Source organism: Meriones unguiculatus (assembly GCF_030254825.1).
Source record: "Meriones unguiculatus strain TT.TT164.6M chromosome 13 unlocalized genomic scaffold, Bangor_MerUng_6.1 Chr13_unordered_Scaffold_34, whole genome shotgun sequence".
In the NCBI taxonomy this organism is placed as follows: Eukaryota; Metazoa; Chordata; class Mammalia; order Rodentia; family Muridae; genus Meriones; species Meriones unguiculatus.
Genome location: NW_026843646.1, coordinates 11,425,104 through 11,449,432, shown reverse-complemented (window position 1 = coordinate 11,449,432; position 24,329 = coordinate 11,425,104). Strand labels below are relative to the sequence as shown.

Sequence of the window (24,329 nt, the reverse complement as noted above, 5' to 3'; positions counted from 1 at the left end):
GCCCTTTTCTAAAAGAAAAAGGAATCCATTCCTGGCTCCTCTTTTCAGTAATTAGGCTCTCCACTCTCCAAAGCATGTACTCGGCAAAGGGCTGATCAATCAACTGTCTATCCTGCCTCTTTCCCGGATGCTTATTATCGATTCTTGCTTTCCCTTTACTCTTTGTGTGACTGGCATTGTTTATTCTTCTTTTATGTAAACATATGGACATCTGCCTACCTAGACTTGAGTTGATGGAGAGCTTAGGGTGGTGCCACCATTTGGGGTAGAGCTAGGTAAAAGAGGCACCTATGTCTTCCAGCCTCATTTTCCCTATCTGTAAAATGGTGATGATGCTATTTCCATGCCATGTTCATAGGAGTATGACAATAATTAAAAGGAGCCTGTAGCACTCAGCATGGTGGGACATACTCTGCGAATAGCAAACATTTGCAACAAACATTGTGCCCAAGGCCTGAGGATATGCAACTGACAGCAAGAGACAAACCCCTCGGGACTGCATATTCTACTGGAGAAAAGAAGGAAGGAACACCCAACCAATATTAGGTATGCCAGGGGGTCTGGCTTCTTTCCTCTTGCAGTAGCAAAACATTCTGACCATCAGCAACTTGAGGACAAAGTTTATTTCCTCTTATACCTCAAATACCAGTCTGTTACTGAGAAGCTAAAAAACTCAAGCAGGAAGTAAAGCAGAAAGGCAGAAAGGAAAGCTGCTTACTGGTTTTCTGACTGGCTCTTGCTCAGCCGTCTAGAGACAGTGCTGACTCAGCAGGCTGGGTCTTCCCATATCATTCATCAGTCAAGACAATTTTTCACAGAAATGGCCAAAAGCCAGTCTGTCTCAGGCAATTCTTCAACTGAGGGTCCCTTGTCCTAGGTGACTCTAGGTCATGTCAAGTTGACAATAAAAACTGATCAAGACACCAGGTTGAAATAAAATAAAGCAGGTGGAGGCACACAGAGAAGAGGTGTTATTTATGTGAGTGGTCTGACAGGCCCCACGAGCTGGGGGTGAGCAGCCCCAACATCGTGATATGAAAGAAGAGCATCCTGTCAGAGGGGACAGCATGTGCAAGAGCCCTGAGGTCTGAGTGGCTTCACTGACCTCCAGAACAAGCTCCCAGGTTCCATGGTCAAAGTTCACTCTTCGTAAGGTTACTGTGTGGTGGTTTCAGGAACGGCCCCCCTAGACTAGTGTGTGTGAATGCTTGGCCCACAGGAAGTAGCACAGTTAGGAGGTATGATCTTTTGCTTGCTGCTGTGTATGCTTGTGGTAAGAGCCAGGCAAGCTCTGAAACAGTCTCAAGAAATAGCAAGCCCACACACATCAGTGGTTAAGTGGTTAAAGTGCCTGCCACACAGCATGGGGACCTGAGTCTGGATGTCCAAACTGCACGTTTAGCCAGATGCTGCAGTGCATACCTGTGATGGCCGAGCTCCCATGGACTTGCAGCAGGTGCTACAGCAGAGACTGAGCCTGGTTTGTAGATCACTACCAGCCCACTTGTGGACCCTGAAAAGGCTCTTCTTGACCACCTTTCCCACTTGTAACACTCCAGAAGCAAGCAGGTAGTTTGTGTTAAACGTTAAGGAAACTTTTTGTTCCAGAGTTGAAAGGAAGATGAAGCCAGAATTGCCTGAAGACTATGACTAAAGCCATGGAGGGAACCTGAATCTCAATCAGGGGGAAGCTGAAGTGACCTCAGTGTTGTCCTCTGACCTCCACACATGACACAGCCCATGCTCACTGATGAAAATACATGTGCACACACATACACACAAACACCAGTTTTTTTAAAGTGAGCATACCACCTTCTAGCTAACCGAGCTACTGCACCCATCATGTGGCCTGGCTCACAGGCTGTAGGACATCCATGTGGGCTACAGAAAGTCACCACCTCGGAACTGTTCATGAATCTGTCTGATATGGTACCTTCTGATTCAAATACCAGTTCACACCTGAAGGAAGGGTGGGAACACAGTTGTATTTTTTTTAGGTGACAGAGTCACATTTCATCACTGTCAATAATTATTTTCTTTTTTTAAAAAGTAAAAGACTACTTTAAAAACAAAACCAGAAAAAACGAGGGCACGTATGACATGAAAGAAGAAAAGAGACTGAAGGAGGTTGCCAGAGGTTGGGGACAAGAGGTGGGAAGACTGAGGGAGGAGAGTGTACTAAAACTCACTTCGTTCAAAAATGTTTTAATCTAATGTCTTGTATGCTAATGACAAAACTGCAATAAAATAAGTAAGAGGGAACATATATCCAAGTAACAGAGTCATGGCTGAAGACAGGAATACTGACCACTCCACTGTACTCTTGACACGTTTACATATGTGGATTCATTTCACACAAGCACATATCACCCATATTTATGCCACTAACAATACGGACATCTATACAGTCTGCCCTCGATAACTGCAGGCAGCACCCACAGGGTTAAGTGACTAAAGATCAAAAGTATTTTATAAAAGTTGTGCTTGTGCTGAATATGTATAGACATTTTTTGCCATTACTTCTTAAACAATGCTATTTACATAGCTTTTACATTCATCAGGTAGTGTAACTAGGGATGGTTTAAAGCAGATGGAGGATTGCCGAAGTTGCATAGGAATATGCTATTTTATATAAAACACATGGACTTGAGTACTCATGAAGTTTAGTATTATGGAAAGTTGTGAAACAAATTCTAGATATGGAGAGATGATGTATAAATTTATGTATTAATTTTATGCATACATATTACAATATATAGGAATACACATACATTACACATGCATATTATATACCCATGTACATATTTATTATAACATACAAACATGTACTGGTAAATGTGAGTATAATAAAATATCCTGGTTCTCGGCGGATCCACATTCCGGTCAGTGTTTTCCTACCTCACACAGAGACACAAATCAACTCAGGATAGAATTACATTAGCTGGAGAAATGGCTCAGTGGTTAAGAGCACTGCCTGTTCTTCCAGAGGACCTGAGTTCAATTCCCAACACCCACATGGCAGTTTACAACTGACTGTAATCCAGCTCCAAGTGACTTGACACACTTACACAGACATATATGCAGGCAAAACACCAATTCACATAAAACAAATAAATCATTTTTAAAAAGAGAACTACATCAGTAAGCTCTAGTGTTCTTCAAAAGACACCATCTCCATCACACGCTGATGGTCCCCTTCGACAGAGCCTGTGGTCTTGACACCCCTAAGGTCAATGAACTTGGTTTGTAGATCACTACCAGCCCACTTGTGGACCCTGAAAAGGCTCTTCTTGACCACCTTTCCCACTTGTAACACTCCAGAAGCAAGCAGGTAGTTTGTGTTAAACGTTAAGGAAACTTTTTGTTCCAGAGTTGAAAGGAAGATGAAGCCAGAATTGCCTGAAGACTATGACTAAAGCCATGGAGGGAACCTGAAGTTCCCAAGGCTTGCAGCTCTCTCTATCCATTCCCCTGCCTCACCCCCATTTACCATCTACCAAAACAACACAGGAGTTGAAGGGAGGCTGAAAAGTTAGAAAAGTTGCTGTTGAGTAGGTGAAGTGACCTTTTGTTCCACAGTGGTCCAGTATGAACACATCTTCAGGGTACTTATGAAAGTAGACAGAGGTTACAGAAGGAAAAAAAGACATCAAGGACCAAAGCAGGATCCCAGAATAGCACAGCAGTTCAAACCTGTTCTAGATCTGTGGCATCCATCCCTCAGGCTGTTCTAGGAGTTGGTTAAATATGGATTCCTACAAGGCCTCGTGGTATATGCTTACAGTCCCATAATCCCTGTGCTCAGAAAGGTGAGGCAAGAATCCAGGTCAGCCTGAATCTTCAGCAACATTGCCTCTTCAGCAGGAAGGACTAAGAATGTGCATTGAAATAACCTCTAGATACTCCTATAAACACTTATTTTATCTGCTCTTAAAAACCAGACTAAGGTATGGAAGTGGACAATGATGTTCAGAGAAATCTGACTATTTTACATTATTTTGTAGACCATTTATCCATCCTTCAGCAATTTCAAGGTCATTAAAAAAAATCTTGGTTCATCCCTTCTAGGCCTTTTGCAGTATCTGTTCTTTCTAATCAGTTTAAAATTCAGAGCCCATGATGGTGGTGACACAGCCTTTAGTCCTGGCACTACCGGGGCAGAAGCAGGTGGATCTCTGAATTATATAGGCCAGCCTTGCTTATACAGTCAGTGAATTGCAGGTCAGCTGGGGCTACACAGTAAGACCCTGTCTCAAAACAAAACAAACAACAACAAAAATCATAGTTCATTAGAAGTTCCATAGTCTTTCTTGCATTTGCTTCTGGATTTGTTTCTGCTCTGAGTAGAATAGAAATCAATAGTCCCCACAAGTCACGACAAACAAAAAGCTGCCAAGCCTCCTCCTGCGCTTTCTGGAGAGTGACAGTGCTGCTCTGCTCAGAATGACCAGGGTCATGAAATGCCAGAGTGGGAGCAGTATGAAACCCACCGTGGCCACATTCTTCTAATTTTTTTCTGATTACTACTCAGAACTGTAGATAGACACTCACAATACATTCACAATATCACACAGCTGTTCTCTCAAGTTCCAAAACTTTCTCATCACTTCCACAGGAAATGCACTAGTGTAGATCTTCCTTCTGCTCCCCAACCCATGGCAAACTTGCCTGCTTTCTCTCTCCCAGAAGTCATTGATTCTGGACATTACTGATAAATTGAATCGTGTAATAGAGGACATTTTGTGTCTTCCTGCCAGTTTTACTCTGTATATACTCCTAAAGAATTGGAAACAGATGTCCAAACAGAAAGTAGCCCGTGAACATTCACAGCAGGGCATTCTCAGGAGCACCCCAAGAAGGAAAAGCACATGGACCTGTTAGCTGAATGAATGAAAAAAAAATGAAGTATGTTGTGTTCATACAGTGAATGATTACTCTGCCAGTAAAGAGAAGGAAGCGCTGGTTTGTAGCATGTTCTAGCATGGACACACACCAGGGAAAAGTACAAATGAAAGTGATCTCAGGCCACTGCGTTGTGTGGTCTACACATAGGAACTTCCTCACGTACTGCAGTGTTCAGCCATAAGCCCAAATATCCCATCCGATGCATTTCTCAGACCAGCAGCCCCCAGGAGAGGTGAGAGGCAGCGCTGGTCCCCATCACTGTCACAGCCTATTCCCTACTGCACAGCTGTCTCTGAAACTGCTCATACTGAGGCACAGTCAAAGCTGGGTGAACAGCGTGTGAAAAAAACACAGCTTTCCCTAGGTCGTGCTGCTAACCCTGGCCTAGGGCAGTGGAGAGAAGGGGAGAATCATCTCAAACCACTGCAGTTCTGCAGCAGATCTTTCCCCATAACCAACATGTCCTCTCTCCACTTTGGAATACGCTAGCCAAGCCAACAAGGCACCATGGAGCCACCTAAGTTCTGCCCAGGTGGCAGGGCAGGGACTCTGGAGGCTGAGGGGGCTGTGGCTTACCGCTTCCATCAGGCCCTTCACTGTGGGCGATCTCAGCATCAGGGCGTCGAACACGTCATCACTCTCCTTCCGCACGTACAAAAGCACTGCAAGAGAAGGGGACAGCCAGCGTGACTCCTGTCACATGGGAGTCTCAAGCTGACACCACCTGCTCTGCCAACAGGCCAATGACTACTGGGATGTACCAGCTCTGACACCTAGATCCACACTTTAGTTTCTCAAGAAAGGCACACAGTCTCCTCATGACTACTGTTCCCTGTGCTCATTCAGTGAATACCACTGAAGGCTCCTGGGTGCCATAGGCTGTATATACCAAGAGCTGAGGTTGAGGCAGAGAGCTAATAGACCCCATTCTCTGCCTTTAGGGAGTTTATGGTCCATTAGGAGAGACAGGCAGGTACCAGATGACCTAGACACCATTGTGAGAGTCATAAAGAAAGAGCCAAAAAGAGGATGCTTTCCAGACAGCTCCTACCATGGTGAGGTGAGGGAGAAGGCTAAGATACTCAAGTATCTCTGAGTTGTGAAGAGCATAGAAGCACCAAATCTAGAAAGGAATGACACCAGGAGAAGAGCAGGTCAGGCAGACATTCTCCTGCAAGGCTTGGAAGGGTACCAGGGTAGCACCTAGGACAGTCCAGGAAGAACTTAGGATGCAGAGAATCACAGATTTGGGTGCAAGTCCAGCTCAGCCCCTGCTGTGACCCTAATGACTTAATCTTTCCCTGTCTGGATAATCTGTGAAGTAGGACACTAGCATCCAGCACATAGGTGCCTGCTGCCAGTTCTGGGAAATAAGGTCCTTGTGGTAGGCTTCATCTAGGCCCAGCACACAGAGAGGCTCAGTCTTCAACCTACAGAAGCAACCAGGAAGTAGGTGTGGTCCCTGTGCCCTCCCGCGAGGGCATAGCTTTTCCTTTCACTTCTCTGTAAGAGCTCTGAACTGGGGAGTGTGCAGGCTAAGATGGGCAGGCACTGCCGATCTCAGCAATGTAAATGGACCTCGGGAGGCTAAGATGCACCTGTGGGGTCCCACAAACATGGTCACCCTTGCTTCTGCTTCCCCTGACCACTGAGTCCTCCTCCTGTGCCCACCACTCCAGCAATCATGCTGAAAGGTCAGCTCCCAGAAAACAAAAACAAACCAACCAACCAAACAAACAAACAAAAAACTGGCCACTGTCATTCAGGTGCAGTCCAGCATCCCAGAGGGCTACTCTTTTTATCCTCTGGCAGCAGCGTAACTTCTCACCCAAGGGAAGAAAAAGCTGAAACCCCTCATCTGTCCACACTAGGGAAAACTGCCCCAGGCAAAAACAATAACAGCAAAACACTGGTGAGCCTACATCTCAACTATCATCTTAAATCCACCTAGCTACCATCACCATCAGCAGAAAAACAAAGGCAGGACTGGGAAATGAAATCAGCCAAATCCAAACTCCATGTCTCCCCTCCCCCTCCATCCCAAAGGCTTTCTTAAAGCTGTGCATATAAAGGCCACATTGACAGGGGTTCTGCCCAAACTCCCTTCTGTGGCCTGTGAATGTTCAGGTAGATTGTGGTGACTGTGGTAACGGGAGGAGAGGCAGAGGAAGGAGAGAGGCAGACTTGGGCACTGGTGCCTTCTTTATCAAACATCAAAACAGAAGTGCCGAGTAAATATGCAGACTGACTGCATTTCCTACAAGTTTACAACTTTAGTCCCTTGAAGCAATCCTGCATCACTTCCATGTCAGTTAAGCTGCCTAGAACCCAAAGGCTATCAGAAAAGGAGGCAATGTGAACAGTGTGAGAAAAATACTTAGAATGCGGACCCTGGCTACATCCAGATAAGGAAGAGTAAACCCAAGAGGAAGACATACTGGCAGCTATTACTTGATGGAAATTCTGTAACTTCTTGAAGCTCTCAACAACAGAAAGAGAGGGAAAGAGCAACTTCCATCAGGATGACCCTAGAGAGCTTACATTCTATTAAAATTAGCACTACTAATAAATAGCCTCAGCTTAAACCATTGCTTTTCCTGTTGCTCAGGGGTGGCTGGTAAGAGCTCAGGTGCTTCATTTTGTTCTGTTTTGTTGAGCAGGTGGGGCAGTCTCAGCCTTCCCCTGTCAGGCTTGCTGACAGCTAGCCTAGAGGCCATACTGGGCTCCAGACCGTTAGAGGGCTTGCCCACAGAGCCAGTTTTCATTAGATTTATTCTGGGGTGTACCAATGGCAACAATCCTGCCAACCACAACAGGAACCAGCACTGAACATCCCAGACATCACACAGCCAAAGGCAGGCAGCCTCTTGTGGAGCCCCAAAATGACTCTGACCCAGTTACCCTGACAAGTGGCTGCAAAGGAAAAACAACCTGTAATGATGGCTTTGCTGTTAACTGTCACCATTCTTCTTGAGCGACTTCTGACAAGTAGGAGCTGCCACTAACCCTCAATACCCGAGCCAAGCACCTGCTCAGAGCAAGGGGCCCAGTGATGTCTCCATCCTTCTCCAAAGAGAAGCTCTTGGAGGTAGCGGGGAGGTGGTTCTTACCGCTGGTAGGTTACAGCGCCCTCTGTGTCTGAATTCAAAGTTTCAGAAGCCATACCTTAACTTTTACTTATAGGCCAATACAATTTGTAGTGGCAATTTTGGTGGCAGTTTCACAAGCTTTGAAAAATAGTTTATTGGACCAGCTACCAGGCTGTAAATATAATTCCACACACCAGTGTGACTCCTGGTTTCCCTATGACTCTGCCCTATTCCTAAGTAAAGTCAGGGAGGAAAAGACACCAAGGAATGGAGGTGAAAACAAGTGATGGTGAACTGGGAGCCACCATCTCATATGGGCGTGCCCAACCTGTTGTTGTTAATTGTTTCATCTATTGAATATCTCTGAATCACTGGTTCATGAGACGCACTCACAGAGCCAATGTCCTCTGAACTATGTATTTCCCTGCTGGAGGAGTTGGGAGCCACATAACCGTTCCTCCAAGGCCTGTAATGGAAAAGCCTGTAACCTCCCATATGAGGGAAACCCCACCAGGATTGGGAATGGTTCAGTCTCAGGGAGTGAGTTCTTGACAAGACACTCCCTAACCTTCACACCAGTGGCACACAGGAAGGAGAGATACCTCGCTTTACGTTTTCTTCTTTAATCTGCTTAGACGGTATCGGACCAAACTCCTCTTCCATGGGCCTGAACATCCGTTTAACAAGGACGCTGCTGCTGGAGAAGACAGGCAGAAATGGTTAAATACATCAGAGGGTACTGACCTGTCCTCCCCTGCAGGCTCTACACCACCATCCACACTGAGGGAGAAAGATGGAGCCACAAAAGGGAGGTTGCTGAGCCTGCCTCTCCTTTTCTGTTCAGAAGGTCAGGGCCACGGAAAAGCTGATGGCACCCAAGTTGCAGCAGCCTCTCACATCCACGGTGAGCTCCCGACAGGAGACAACACAGGCCACTTCAACAGACCTCTCTTGAAGACTGTCCTGGCTTCCTACAGTTCTCCCTTTCCTGGTTGCCACAGTGAAGGTTCAACCCACTCCACTGAGACCAGAACATTCTCTCTGGAGTCAGTTCTGCATTTGCTTTCAAAGTTCTTATGCTTTTCAGACAGACTAAGGGAATTAGAAGAGAAATCAGAAAAGTGGAGATTTTCAATTCTTTAGTCTCAGGCATAGATGCAGACTTGTAGAAAATGATCATTTCTCTGGAGACTAGCCCATGAGGCAGTGTCTAGCAATCACTTAGCAGAATGGTTAGGACAGGACTTCAGCAGTCAGACCACCTCGATGGATTTTAAATCCCTGCTTTGTAGTTTATTACTGTACAAATTTGGCATGTTGCTCAACTTCCCTGCTCCTCAGTCTCCTAAAAGGAGGCTGTTGACTTAGAAATGATAATATTTGAGGAACTAGAAGTATTAATTACACCAAATTGATCAGTATACACTATTTACACTGTCAAGTGATCGTACCACACCAGATAAATAAGTACAAATATTATGTGCAAATAAAAATTAATTACTTTAATACAATTTAAAAGGAGGCTGGGGAGGCGGTTCAGCAATAAAGGCTGTACACTGCTCTTGCAGAGGACCAGAGTTAGGTTCCTAGCACCATGGCAGGGGCCTAAGCTTTCTGTCCTCCAGCTCCGAGGGATCCAATGCATCTGACCTCCACTAACACCTGCACATGCGTGTACATACCCACATGCAATGCACACATGGTTTAAAAAATAATAAAAATGCTAAATTTACAGGAGGCTCTCTACAGGAGGCTCCCGGGAGAATTCCATGAGTGTCGGGGACTGAGGGGAAGCACCACCAAAGTGCTAGATGAAGACAATGAAGATGCCGATGATCACAGGCTGAGGGCAAGAACAGAGGAGACTAGATTTTCCACCCAGAGCAAACAGCTCACTACCTCCTGGTCTCACATAGGAGATGGACACAGTAATTAACCCCAGTCCTGCGGGTAACACAAAACTGTGACTCCTGCCTGAGTGAGCTTCCTGCCACCAGAGAGCCATTCAACACTTCTCAAGTCGGGTTGGTAGGGACCCAGCTTATAAAAGCACATGCACACTACCTGGGACAGTCTGAAAACATTCCTATCCATGTTGGAAGCGTATATCACTAAAACCAACGGTACTTAATTTACCTCCAAAGGGAGCATCAGCCAACTGAGTTTCTTAACACACATCTCCACCTTGCTCACTTACGTCCCGAGCACTCTGAGGCAGCTGGATAAGAACAATCTTAGCCCTTGTGTCCACAATGACAGAATGCTCAAATGTGTTATCAGCCTTCCACACTGTGATCCAGCTAATAGGAAAAAAGGCTATTCGCATGTGCCACCTTCAAGGGAACCATCTCATGAAAGAGCTACCCAAGAAGCATCTGAGATGCTTTTGAGGATAGCCTATCAAGAGCCATCTTATTTTATTTCCTCTATGTCAAACAGTAGAAACAGCTAAGGAAAAAACTATGACTCAGGTCTCACCTGAAGGCAGTAAAGAACTTTTAGGACACTGCTGCCTCTGCCTTGCCCTTGCTGCTTTGTCATAAAAGCAGGCATGATACTGTCTCCTCTTGGAACTGACCAAGAACTTAGAACTGTAATAGTAGTGACCATGAACTAGTGACCATGAACTTAGAACTAGAAGATTAAAAAAAAAATCCATACACATAGCAGCCAGGCACCATTAGGTTAATAACTGGTAAATTGCCTGAAATGTTATCAGATACCTTCTCGTGCTGTGTCAAGCTGCTTCACAAAGCAAAATTCATTTATATTTTTCCAGTTCAGTTGACTTTTGAGAACAACTTAATCCAAGCCACAGCAGGCTTTGTCATTAAAATAGTATCTCAGATAAACCACATTTCTCTTGGGAGGCCAAACACTTTCAAATCTATAAACCAAGTAGGAGTCAGTAAGTTTTCTATGTTATGAATCCAGTAGTTTCATTTATTTTTCAAAGCAAAACCAAACAAGGCAGCTATGACTTGCCCGCATTCTAATGAGAAGAATGCAGGCCGAAGGCCTTCTTGTGCCCAGCTCAGTGACACTATATAATCATTTGCAAAGGATCAGAGAGCAACAGAGCAGAGCTTTCCCTGACATCATCTCCATCACGAGGCCATCAGTTAGAAAAACCCAGGGCCAGCAGCACACTCAGCCATAGGCTTGTGGGGTTAATCACAAGGAAAACAAGACCCTTGGAAGCAACAAACAATATTAAGATTCATCCAAAAAATCCTGAGAAATGTTAGGTCTGATGCAAGAGCTACAAAGCTACCAGGACTTGTGGTGAAACTTCTGGAGAGCACAAGGCACAGACACGCTCTGCGGGGTATTCTCCAGCCTCTTTAACTACCGCAAACAGTGAAGCTAACTCAAAATCACAAGCTTGGCCTGATCCATCGTCCTGATGGCTGCTGTGACAATGCCACTGAAGTCAGTACCTCCTCAGGGCTAGATGAGCACACACGGTGTCCTCAGAGCTCAGAGATCTGTCTGCCCTGCCAGGAGAGCTCATGAGATGAAACAAGGTTAGGCCTTGGTAAAGACCAGAAAGCTTACACAATAGGATATGCCCAGCCCCCACCCCTGTGCCTTCCCCTCAGCCATGGGTCTAGAATTGAGGAAACAGGGCAATGGAGGCACATTGGTGAGTGCTGGGAATTATGGGTAAGCACTGGCTCAACCTGTGCTTCTATCATGTACCAGCTAGACAACTTTGAAGAAGTTTCCAAATTTCTCAAGGCCTTTTTCCTCACTGTTAATGGCAGATAATAGGAAATCTGGGAGATAACAGGAAATCTCCCAGATTTCCTATTATGAAAAGAATACACATAAAAGCATTCAGAACCTAGCCAAGGTATCCAGGGAGTGCTATTACTTTAACATATAGCAATAGCCAAGGACCCAGCATGCATTAACACAGAGGCACTAACCTGTCCACATTGCTCAATCAGAGATGTATGGAAGTACAGGACATGGCTGTCCTTGGAATGGATGACTACGCAACAACACAGGCAATTCTTATGGAGAGACCAGTGGAGTTACAGGTAGGTCACTGGCCACTTAGCTTGCAAAAGACAGGCTGATGGGTCTGCACAATCACTTCACACTCTCCTAAAGTTCCCCTTTATAACACTCCCTGTGAACTTTATCTCAGGAATACCACTAAGCAAAATGCCAAATGCTGGGGATGTAAGAGAGAGAGCCTTCTACAGCACCCTCAGTATAGACCTGAGGACATGGAGGTTAGGGACAGGAAGGCTGGATGAGGCTTCATGTGGATAAACAACAGTCCAGAGGGTGGACTTGGCTTCCTGAGCTCAAGCCAACATTCTTTTCATGACGCCATGCTGTCTCTTTATAAAATATGTGATTTAAAGATTAGAATTCATAGATCTAATCACTTGTTTGTTCCAACCAACTGAAATCTGATTATTTCTGTCCCAGGATAAAAAGAACAAACTACCCATTTCTGTTTTTGAAATGGGAGTTTTTATTTTCTAGACAGACTGGGCTAGCCAAAACGTTTGATCCTCCTGCCTCAGATCCCTGATTTCTGGGACTAAAGGCATGAGCCACTATGCTTGTCTTTCTAATCAATACTTAAAGGATTTACAACTGATTTTAGAGATTTGGTCCTGGACAAGTTCCAGTCCTAAGCAGCCTGAGGGTTATTTAATTTAATTCCTTTGAGAGTGTCTTCCTCTGAGACAGAAGGTGGCAAAGTTTGTCTGAAAAGGGCCCAGCAGCAAAGGTTTTTCAGATTCTTACTGTAACACTCAATTCTGCTGCTGTATCACCAAAGAAACCATAGAGAACACATGAAGGAACTAATACAGCTGTGTTCCAGAAAAACATTCCTTGCAGAGGCTCAGGTGTACTTCATATCACCGATCATGTAATGCCAGTCTTCACTGGAGGTTTTTAAACTATTGAAACTATCGTAGTCTGTAGACCATTCAAAATGGGTGATTGAGGCTGTGTGGCGTACACACCTTTAATCCCAGCACTCAGGAGGAAGATCTCTGTGAGCTCAAGGCCAGCCTGGCCTACATGCTGTGTTCCAGGCAGCTAGGGCTACAGACTGAGACCCTGCCCACCCCCACCACCACCAAAAGAAGATCTGGCCCTTGGTCTGTCACTTGAAAACTTCTGCTTCAGGAATAAAGCCAGCAATATCAGCTATACTTCCTTCACCAATTATGAAGTGTCTTACATAGGAATGGAAAAGTTTGACTATGGTTTGTAGGAAATTTATCTTGGGATGTTAGGTATACACAACTAATGCAAACAATAAGCATAAAATACGTATTAAGGAATGAATGTGGTTTTAGCCTGCTTTAAGAGAAAAATATAGCATTGAGCTTATAAGAGAGTTCCCAACATAATCTGCAATTCAGGAGGTTCTAAACACATGTATTCAGAAAACAAAAGCAAATAAAAACAAAACAAAACCAACTTAGTGGTCAGGCTGGAGAACTATGAGGTTAAAAGCACTGGCTGCTCTTCCAGAGGACCTGGGTTTAATTCCCAGCATCCATAGCACAGTTCATAATCACCTGTAACTCCAGTTCCAGGGATTCAATGCCATTTTCTGGCCTTCATGGGCAATAGGCATGTAACTGGTACACAAACCCACACAGAGGCAAAATGCTCTTTTTTTTTGCTGTTGTTGTATAAATTTAGTAGTCTCCCATGAGAGAAATTAAGATATTAAAAGATAAAATTATATTGTAACTAAGAACAGTTTCAGGAAAGAACAGAAGTTTGAATGTTGAGGGTGGAAAAGGCTTATCCAGAGAGCAGAGCAGGAGTGAATGGACAGAAGTTGAACACTGTTATCAGAGAGAACGTGCTATGATAATCTCAACTGTTAACCAATATGAAATGAGAGACCCTAAGAAGATTTGTAAAACACACTCTTGGGTATGTTTGTCAGGATGTTTCCAAAAAGAATTAATTAACCAGAGAAGATCATACTAAACATAGGCAGTGTCATTCAAGAGACTGGAAGCCTAAATGACATTCTCTAACTGGCAGAGGCCACAGAGGAACAGCTCTGGCGTCTGCCCCTGCCTCTGCCCTATGTTGTTCCAAAAGAATAAGCCAAAGTACAGTTTTCCTCCTTTAAACTCTAAAAGCTGAAACCACCCAGCTCTTAGAAATAATATAATGAGCTTCCTCATATGCAGAGAACATTCGTCACTGGCAATATTCAAATAGAAGGCAGCTAGCTCAACACCTACCCTGTGAGAATGTGCTACCAACGTTACTGTGTCCTAGAAGAGTCATCTCGTGACCTTAAAACAGCTCTTTCATACCTGCAAGCTTCTGAGTATATAAAATGAGTTAAGGAAAGAAACTACACTGAAGATTTAGCTGCCCCTAAACATTTATAGGTGGGCATATATTCTCTGCAAAGATGGGGCCAGAGAGACACATCTGGAAGATACAGAAGACAACTTCCTACCCCAAACCCACAGGGCAGTGAACAGGTTCTCAACCTACTCAGGCCCCATTCAACACCTTGAGTAAGGCTTCAGGAGCTGTTTGTGTCTCGGGCAGTTTTGAAAGCAGGAAAGGCTTTTACACTCTCAACCAGATCTTGTGCTGAGATGAAACGATGGGAAGCAAGAGCTATCAGAAAGATTTCAACAAACAGTGCACTAGAAGGGATGGGCCACATTTGCAAAATTACCATTTAGTCAAAGGCAGATCACAGGGAGAAAGGGAAGGTACAGAAGATGGGCTTGCAGGAAAAGGTGACCACCTGTTGCCCCTCTCTCCATTCTAGGTCACAGCACACGGGAAGGTCCCATCTCCTGCCCAGGGCGGCCCAGGCTGGGAAGGTGCATTGCCACCCCACAAACAAACATTATGTGCTTAGAATGAAGGACTGCTCTTACCCTTCTCGTTCGTCATCTGTGTTGTAATACACCTGTGGGGAAAACAAGAGGCTCATGTCAGACAGCATAAAACAGAAATCTGAATGAGTTGTCTGACTGTACAAACTATCTGTGAAGAGGAAAAAAGATACATTTGATTAGCAATGGTGTGTGTGTTAGATTTTATAAAGTAAATTCAGAAATGTGACTATTTCTAGCTTAAGCTGGTCTGATCTGATCAGGTTACTCTGGCTCTCTGCCAAATGCTGCTCCTGACAATAAGAAAATCTGTTGGTAAGATCTAAACACATTCTTTAGAAAGGCTGTGCTGGCTCCCGCGTGTTTGTTCATCAAAGCGGGCTTACCCTGGTTTCCCATCACCACAGAAATGTAAGGGTAAACTGTCAGCAAAGAAACTGGTGGACAAATATTTAACTGGGATGCCTATTTCACATATCAAATAGGGCCAGCATCCCTCAGGACTTGTGGCTCCTCTCAGCATACCTCACCCCAACCCCTCCTCTACACTCCTCTCTTGGCTGGACTTCCTGTTCCAACAGCATGTAACTCAGCCATTTTGGCTTTCTTTGCCTCTTGAACCTGGTGGCAGCTCTTGGCTTCTCTCTTACTTCTCTCTCCTCACCCGTTTAGTCAGCTGGCCGTGTTCAGCCTGGACTCCTCCCTCTGCCTGCTTTGTCCTTTACATATACAATAAAAATCTCCACACTTTAAGGGTAGCCACATCCTCCTCTTTTTATTTCAGTTTTTCATTCATTAACTCTCTTCATGCTCTAAAGGTCACGTGGCAAAAGGAAGATCTCCAAGGACAAGTGTCATTAGGAACGAGCAGTGGCAAGCACAATCAGAATTAGAGAAACTGAAGCATCCTGCAGACAGTGCCAGACAGTGGTGGCACATGCAGGCAACCATCTCTCTCTCACACACACAGCCTTGCTGGCTGTCTTTTCTGGACAAGATACAATATTCATATTCTTTCCTCTTATATATTGGTTCCTATGTAATAAGACAAGATAGAAATGTTAAAATGAATTTTAGTAGAAATGTACTCCATGCAAAAAGTATGAATATATTTATTATCATATTATATCATGAACCGAGAAACAAATAAACACACACACTCATGCATATGCACACATGCAACCCCCCCCCACACACCATGATCCTCTGGTTGTACAGCTGCCTTGTCACTATATAAAACATTCTCCAGAAAAAGGAGAAGCTGCAAGATTGAGAAATCAGGCTGATGTCAAGTCCCAGCACTTAGAATGCGAGGGGACTTGAGTTTGTCATAATGCTCCTATTTCTCAAAACAATCCTTTCAGCTAAGGATTCTGGATTCAAAAGAAAACAAAACGAGGCAAAATTAAAGTCCCAATTAGTATGGCCAAAACAAACTCGGGCTGATGCTAAGAAACATCTTCTCTTTCTTCTCCAGTTTTCATTTCTCCCTTGGGAGAAGTAACCTTAAAGAGTAAAGGAAATAACATCAGCATCACCTGAGAACTCTGGAAACCTTCCCTTATAGAGGACCGGTCTTCAGTTAGCACAGGAAAAACCGTGAGCAAGGTCCAGTTCAGCTCCGTCAGCACTGGAGTGCTAGACCCAGCACACCAGTACCCTACTTTTAGTTTTTATTGAACAAAATCATAATTAATTCTCCTGTGGATGCATAGTTTTCATCATGAAATTTCAGTGTCTGCATAATCTTCCACAAAACTAAGCTGTCATAATGATTTAATTATTGAATATTTATTTGATTTCCAATCCTTCATTTCATTTGTAGATATAACCATAGGACTTGGCTATTGTGTTTTTGAAGGAAGATCTAACACTCTTTTTCCTTCAGATGACTAATGATTTATCCACTCAATGAGAACTACTAATTTGCTAAGGAAAAAATTGTTGACAAGATCTTAATTTCTCTCCTCTGGGCAAATGTATGTATGAAATGTATGAAACAGTTTTACCTCTCACCACTAGGTGGCGATATGTGCACTGACGGAGTCTGCTTCACAGACACCACAACTTGAACAGGCAGATGAGGAGCTTTCTCCTGTCCTGTTGTCAACAATGTTCTAATAACAGCTCACACCTTTCTTTGCCTTAGCATGCCAGTCTTTCCTCCCAAGACAATGTTTTCTGTAAAAACCTACTTTTTGTGTTGCCATTCCCCTGCTGCTTGAGTTTATTTTTGTGGCCTGTTCTGCGTACACACCAGCACACCCTGAGGAGGGCAGTAGGAGGCTGTGAGCAAAAGTAGTACCTGTCCAGTCCTCTGCAGGTTGGCAAAGTGAACATCTGGTATGAAGAGCACGGGCTGCGAGTGCAGGTCAGGCATGGTTTTGAAGTACGTGATGTCACTTTTCTTCTGTAAAGGTATGGCAGCCAGCTTCCCGTCAGAGGCTGCACGAAACCACAACAACCACAGAACAGGGCTATGCACACATGAACACTGTCAGCCAAGTCCATGATCCTCCCCCAAAGCTTTCCCAGCAGCCTAGATTATGCTTCAAATGCCCTTCCCCAGGCCCAAATAAACAAAAAGAGCATGGGATTCTGGGAAGTACAATGAGGGTGGAAGGCTCCTCCACTTCCAGCTGTCCTGTGTGTACCGCGGAGGACTTCTGTTTGCTTTCCATATCAACGCTGCCCCTGTCTGCACTGTAGGGGCAAAGCAGGCCACACCTGGAGCCTTCGTACCTTCCCCTGTAGCCAGCTTCTTCTGTCTCTTCAAAGGACCCTGCTGGCTACCATCAGCATTGGGGAGGGGTTGACTTACAGTTGTTGCACTGGGTTTGGGAGGCCTGGCCCTTCCCTTTCTTCCTATTCTGCTTTCTCTCTTCATCTCGGATTTTTCTTTCTGCTCCCTGATGGGGAAAACAGAGACCAAGCAAGGTATGTTTTCAGAGCATAAAAGAATATTCTCATTTTCTTTCTCTCTCTCACACACAGCGTGAAGATGGGAAGAGGAAGCCAGGAAGCCTCCTGCCTCAGCGAAATGAGAACACTCACAGATCTTCATGCTACATTCTGACCTGTAAGGCCAGCTCATCGGATTGCTGCCTCTTCCTGTCTCATGCCTACTCCATGAACTTGGCTTTTGAATCCATGGGGAAAGAACAGGCTGAGTTCTCTGGCCCAGTGTCACCTGCTGGGTAGCTCAGTGCTATTAATAGAACAGCCTAAGCACTGGCCCATGGCGTCCGCTCCTAGGCACAGACAGCTTTCAGGCAAGTGCCACTTCCCAGGGCAAGTTTTCCTCTGCCTATGGTTATGAATTTTTTCAAAAAATCATCACAGGAAGAAATAAAGGGGGCGTTTTTGTAGCCACACAAAGATGTGGGATCACTCTGCACATGAAATTATCGTATTTCCCTGTATGCTTGGAGATGGTGCTCACTCTACCACGTAGGAGAAACATGCATTCACTCACTTCTGTGCTCCTGTTCTTTGTAATTTGACTTCTTATTAGCCAAATTCAAGGCCTTCTCCTGCTCCACTACCTGATCAGCTGCCCCTGGTGTCAGCATCATTTGCTGTTCATATTTCTTTTGGGCCATTTCTTAACCTATTTTCCTCTCCTGATCCCAGAAAGGCATCCAGCACAGCTTCCTCCATTCTGGCTTCAGCAGAATTCAAGTAGACCATGAATTCACAATGCCCTACACAGGTGACATTCACAGGACACCAAGCCAAACCTGCTTCCTAGGTCCATGTTAACAGTCTGTTTAGGAAACAGTGACACACACCACATAAAGCACCCAGTAACCTGCACCCTTCAGACAAACCAAATACACTTTTGGTCACACTGACTCTTACTGGTCTTACTGACTCAGAGCAGAAAGCCAGACAAGACTAGGATACAGTGGGGACTTGGGTTCAGCAAGAGCACCATGGCTTTGGAGGGAGTTCTTGAAGGATGGGCCACTGCTGTTTTCCATAGATGAGACTCAGACAATCACAATGCACCTTTCATACCAAAAACTACCAAAGAACTAGCAGTTCTTATGCTATTTTACATTAAATTTTGAGGTGTCATTGATACTTACAGGTCATGGAAATCCACAGCAAGAGGGACAACATAGAGAAATATAGATACACCGGCTACAAAAAAACTCATCAAAATAACCCAGATTTTTGTAGAGCCTTTGTGTTTAAACAAAGAGAAATCAATTCTAAATGCCCCCAATAACACCTTGCTCAAACCAACTTCAAGTTTGGAGTGGGAAATGGCAACATTTTTTCTTAGATGCATACAGAGCACTTTGCCATGTGTTGGAAGCTATGTGTAATTCAGTATTCCATACAAATATGTATTATCTACCCCTATAAATTATAGTTCACTCAAGACACATCCCAAATTATACAAATTATTTTTTCATTGTCAAATTTTGTGTTCTTTTTAAGTATTAGTGTCATGTGAAAAACACTCATCATGCTGAATATTGCCCTGGTTAGTTTGTTGTGTTTTTGTTTTGTTTTATTTGTTTGTTGATCAACTTGACACAAGCTAAGGTCATAGGAGAGAATCTCAACTGAGAAAATGCCTGTGGAGCATTTTCTTGATGGATGAGAAAAGGCCCAGCCTGCTGGCAGTGGTGTTGGCCGTGGCACAGGCTCCTGGATCTAAGAAAGCAAGCTGAGCAAGCCGGGGAGAGGGGGTGTGCAGGAGCAGGGCAAGTCAGTAAGCAGCTCTCCTCCATAACCACTGCCTCAGTTCCTGCCTCCAGGTTCCTGCTGTGAGCTCCTTCCCTGCCTTCACTCTGTGATGTGCCCTGGAAGAATAAGACGAAACAAGCCCACTCTCCCACCTGCTGCTTTTGGTCATGGGCTTTATCCCAGTGCTAGACGGCTAACTCAGACAGATAGTGCAATGACCTGAATGAGAACATTCTCCAGAGCCTGGTATGCAAACCCTTGGTCCCCAGTTGGTGGTGATGCCTGGGAAGGTGGCAGGCTCATTGGAGAAAGTGCATCACTGGGGGTGGGCTTAAGAGAGTTTAAAACCTCACTCCACTTTCTCTCTCTGCACTATGCCTGCATCTCATCTTCCTGCTCCTACTTTCATGCTCACTTTCACACTGCTATGCCTCACCTGCCATGATAAACTCAACCCTCTGGACCCATATGGCATTTTATCTTAGCACGAGAAAAGTAACCAATAAAAATGGGTACAGCCCAAGAAATTTTACTTTTAAAGAATGGTTTTATTTGTGCTATTTCTGAGAATAGCCAAGAAAGAATTGTTTAAGAATTATCTATATCATCCTCCTCTTCAGGAAAACAGCAAACAGCGGATGGTGCAGAATACCTCTGGTCCAGGCTTGGAAGGCCACAACAGCTTCTGCAGAGGACTTGGCAGTAGCCTTGGGGACTGAGGTTATAATAGATGCTGTGAGGCTTCTGGAGGTAAAGCCAAAGACAAGGAGTGGATCCCTGTCACCAAGCTGGGCCACCTGGTCAAGGACTTGAAAATCGAGTTCCTGGAGACAATTTACCTCTTCTCCCCACCCATTAAGGAATCCTAGACCATCAGCTTTTTCCTGAGAGCATCCCCAAAAGATGAGATTCTGAAGATCGTGCCAGGGTAGATGCTGCAATGAGGACCCAGTTCAAGGCTTTAGTTGCTATTGGGGACTAGAATAGTTATGTTGGCCCTGGTATTAAGTGGTCCAAGGATATAGCCAATCAAAACCCGAGGGGCTATCATCTTGGCCAAGCTTTCCACTCTTTCTGTATGGAAAGGCTAGTTGGGGAACAAGATTGGCAAGCCCCACATTGTTCCATGCAGAGTGACAGGAAGCTGTGGTTCCACACTGCTGAGTCCCCCCCAACCGAGAGGCACTAGCATCATCTCTGCTCCTGTGTCCAGAAAGCTGCTAAGTATGGCCAGTATTAATGACCGCCAACATCAGACAGGGCTGCACTGCCACCCTGGGCAACTCCATCAAGGCCACCTTTCATGCCATCTCCAAGTCCTACAGCTTCTTGATCCTGGAACCTCTGGGAAAGACTGTGTTCATCAAATAACCTCATCAGGAATTCATGGACCACCTTGAGAAAACCCTCACCAGAGTTCAGAGGACCTAGGCTCCAGCTGTGGCTACCACATATGGGGTTTTATACAAGATCATAAAATGAATTAAGCGTATTTTTGGAAAAAAATTATATATGTGCAGTATAGTTTTCAGGAACTAGAAACACATTATACACTCTTGGGGAACTGTCATTCTCATTTCTAAATAAAGCTGTGATTTCAGTAAGACCCAAAAAAGCACTACACATTCAGTACAGACAGATCTGCCTCCACCAAGATCTTGCATCACTTTATTTCCTAGGAGTACTTGTCGCCAAAACTTCCAGAAAACATTACTTCTACACTTAGGGAAGAAGTCCATTTCATTTAAGAGGGCAAATTTGATGCAGCTGATGCAATTACAGTTAACCCATCCGCAAGGTCCTAAGACTCTTCTTCATGTGAGTTTCTTGACATTCCCCACTCCTTAACACTGCAATATACAGAAACCTATGTCATCACTCACTGCTTGAAAAAAATGCCAATCCATCATGCTTCATTAGGGCATTTAAAACAGGAACTATTAGGAATGTGACCTTTCTTATTGGCAAAGCGTACACGAGAGTGATCCATTCTGGGTTTTCAATGTTTAAAATCATAGCCATACAAGTAAATGGTTTTTCCAACCACCTTTTCCTAGCCTAAGGCCCCGCCATGTGACTTCAACAACAAAGCTTTGGGGCAGGTAGGGAACGTACACATTCCCCTTCTCATCCTTTCTCACTGAAAGGAAAAATAACTGAATGAAAATAGGTTTGTTTTTTTTTTTCAATTGGCAAACAACTGGTATAATGAGCCCATTTTATCCCTTAAAGCCTCTTTTCCTCTAGGACATAGGCTCACAGCCACAGTGCAATACTCTCCTCCCTACAAGTTTGGGGTTTTGTGTGTGTGTTTGTTTAGTTTTGGGTTTTTTGAATGATCAGTAGTCACTCTCACATTCAGTGTATAAAGTTAGTTATTGATTCAAGGAGTCTGAACTGAGACAGATCTATGTCTGGACCCAGCTCCTCTGCTGCGTGAGTCCAGCCAAGTGCCTTTGACCCATGTGTATGTACTCACTGAGTGTTGCGTCAAATGGTCTCTGGGCTCTGGAGGCTACCTAACTGTCCCTCGGTTCTATAAGGGCTATACAGCTGTGCCTACAGTGCAATTCCAGTGGCTTTTATTATCTTCTCTTAACCATTTCCTCTCTGCTGTCACTTCTCTCGGCTCACAGGGATGCATTCATCCCTGTGCTATTTCATTGCTATAACAGGCAATTTAAAACAGACTGATGTAGCATTAAGAATGAAGGGTAGCATGGAATTAGCTACGGGCCTCTTTTCATTTCTCTTCTCCATCATCTAATCTGAAGTAGTCACCAGTGCATACCTATAAGCAGCCAGTGAGATTACACTGTCTTTGTTACCTCACTTGTTACCACACTTGTATGTGTGTTGTGTGCAAGTGTCCTTCAGTGTGTTCTGAGGCCAGAGAAGCATTTGGAATGTCCTCCTCTATTATGCCCTGACTTATTGCCTTGAGACAGGTCTCTTATTGAACCTAAAGTTTGCCATTTAAGCTACAGTGAGTGGCTGGACACCCACATGCCTCAGAAACAATCCCAATGTTACAGGAACATGCAATACACCCAGATTTTTATACTAGTGGTAAGGATTCAAATTTAGGGCCTTGTGCTTACATGAAAAGTACTCTTATCCACTGAGCCATTTCCCTGCAGTTTATTGAGCTTTTCAGTAGTCATCCTATGGCCACACTGATGGCTACATGTCTGCACTCTCCCCCATCACTCACCAATTTACAGATAACTGTGTGCCCTCCATCAGCATATCACCTGTGCTTTCACATTCCATGTCTAGAGTTTATTCTCTACTAGATTTACGGAGAAGCAATATTCACCAGAATTGGGATGTTATATTGTCGTTTAGGTTTTATTTGAAGTTTCTGTTTTTCTATATTCTTTACATTGGAGTTAATTGGGTCGAAAAAAAGTCCTTGGTTTACTTTATTCTATTCAGATAACTATTTTCTCCTGATATAGTATTACTGTTGAAATTTTTGATGATAAAAATATCCCTATTCACTTCTAATTATGTATTTTCCTTTAATTAAATGCCCAAAGAATAGTTTTCATCTTTTCAAAGTCTGATAGCTATGCTTTCTTTTTTTAACCCCCTGAGACAGAGTCTCACTGGCTGTCTTGGAACACACTACATAGACAAGGCTGGTCAAACTTACAGACACACACCTGCCTCTGCCTCCCTAGTGCTGGGTTAAAAGGTGTGTGCCACTCTGCCCATCTGATAGCTGTTGCTTCATATTGTTTTCCTGAGCCAGTTCCCCCAGCACGGTATAAACACTCTCCCATGGTTCTGATGTACCATTTTTGCATTTGTTGTATTCTGTTGCTTGGGAGTTTGTTGTTTTTTTTCTTGGTTTGTTCTTCTCAATGACCACCGTTCTACAAATATTCGGCCATCTCTAGCTCTTGTCTGTGGTATGTTCACTCCTCTCTTTCATAATTTCCTTCTATTCTGCGCTGTTTTCCCACCTGCACCTCCTTATGACCTGTCACTGGCCTAGCCGCTAGCTGCTTCTCGTACATTATGGAATACTTCTGCTTCTATTGCAAGTTCTTGCCTGACCTCAAGCATAGGTCTATTCTTCATATACATGGTTTTCAAGCTTCCTGTTAGCGAGATTCATTGGCTCACTTTGAGATATTGGGCTATTTTTCATCTGCTGGGTGGTAGTAGCTTCATGATGTTCATTCACTGTTCATAAGGAAGTTGGTCTGACCTTAATCTTGTTTTTAATGAAATGCGGTTTTTTTTTGGGGGGGGCTATTTTCTGAGTCACGTTGGGCAACATGAGAAGCTAGGACAGTTCTCCCCTGAGGCTTGTAACCTACAATCCCTCTTCTTAAATGTTCACACAGTAATACAAAGAAGCGCACTGTTATTGTTGCTTTAAGGTGTATTCATTTTATTTTGGGGAGTGTTTTGTTTGCATGTGTGTACATGCACCACATGAGTGCCTGGTGCCCACAGAGGCCAGAAGAGGGTACCAGATCCCTTGGAACTGGAGTTGCCAATGGCTGTAAAGCTGTCAGTTACTGGAAACTGAATCTGAGTCCTTTTCAAGAGCAGCAAGTGTTCTTTAGGACTGAGCCAGCCCCTAGTCTTTTGTTTTATAAGATGGCCTACTCTGTATATAAATACAGAGTATAGACTTTGAAAAGATGAAAACTATTCTTTGGGCATTTAATTAAAGGAAAATAAATAATTAGAAGTGAATAGGGATATTTTTATCATCAAAAATTTCAACAGTAATACTATATCAGGAGAAAAT

General features: G+C 44.1%; 1 pseudogene; it reads right to left on the bottom strand.

Moving 5' to 3' along the window:
- LOC132650921 (grainyhead-like protein 2 homolog) overlaps positions 1 to 24,329 on the bottom strand; it is a 76,861-nt pseudogene that overhangs the window by 14,688 nt on the left and 37,844 nt on the right.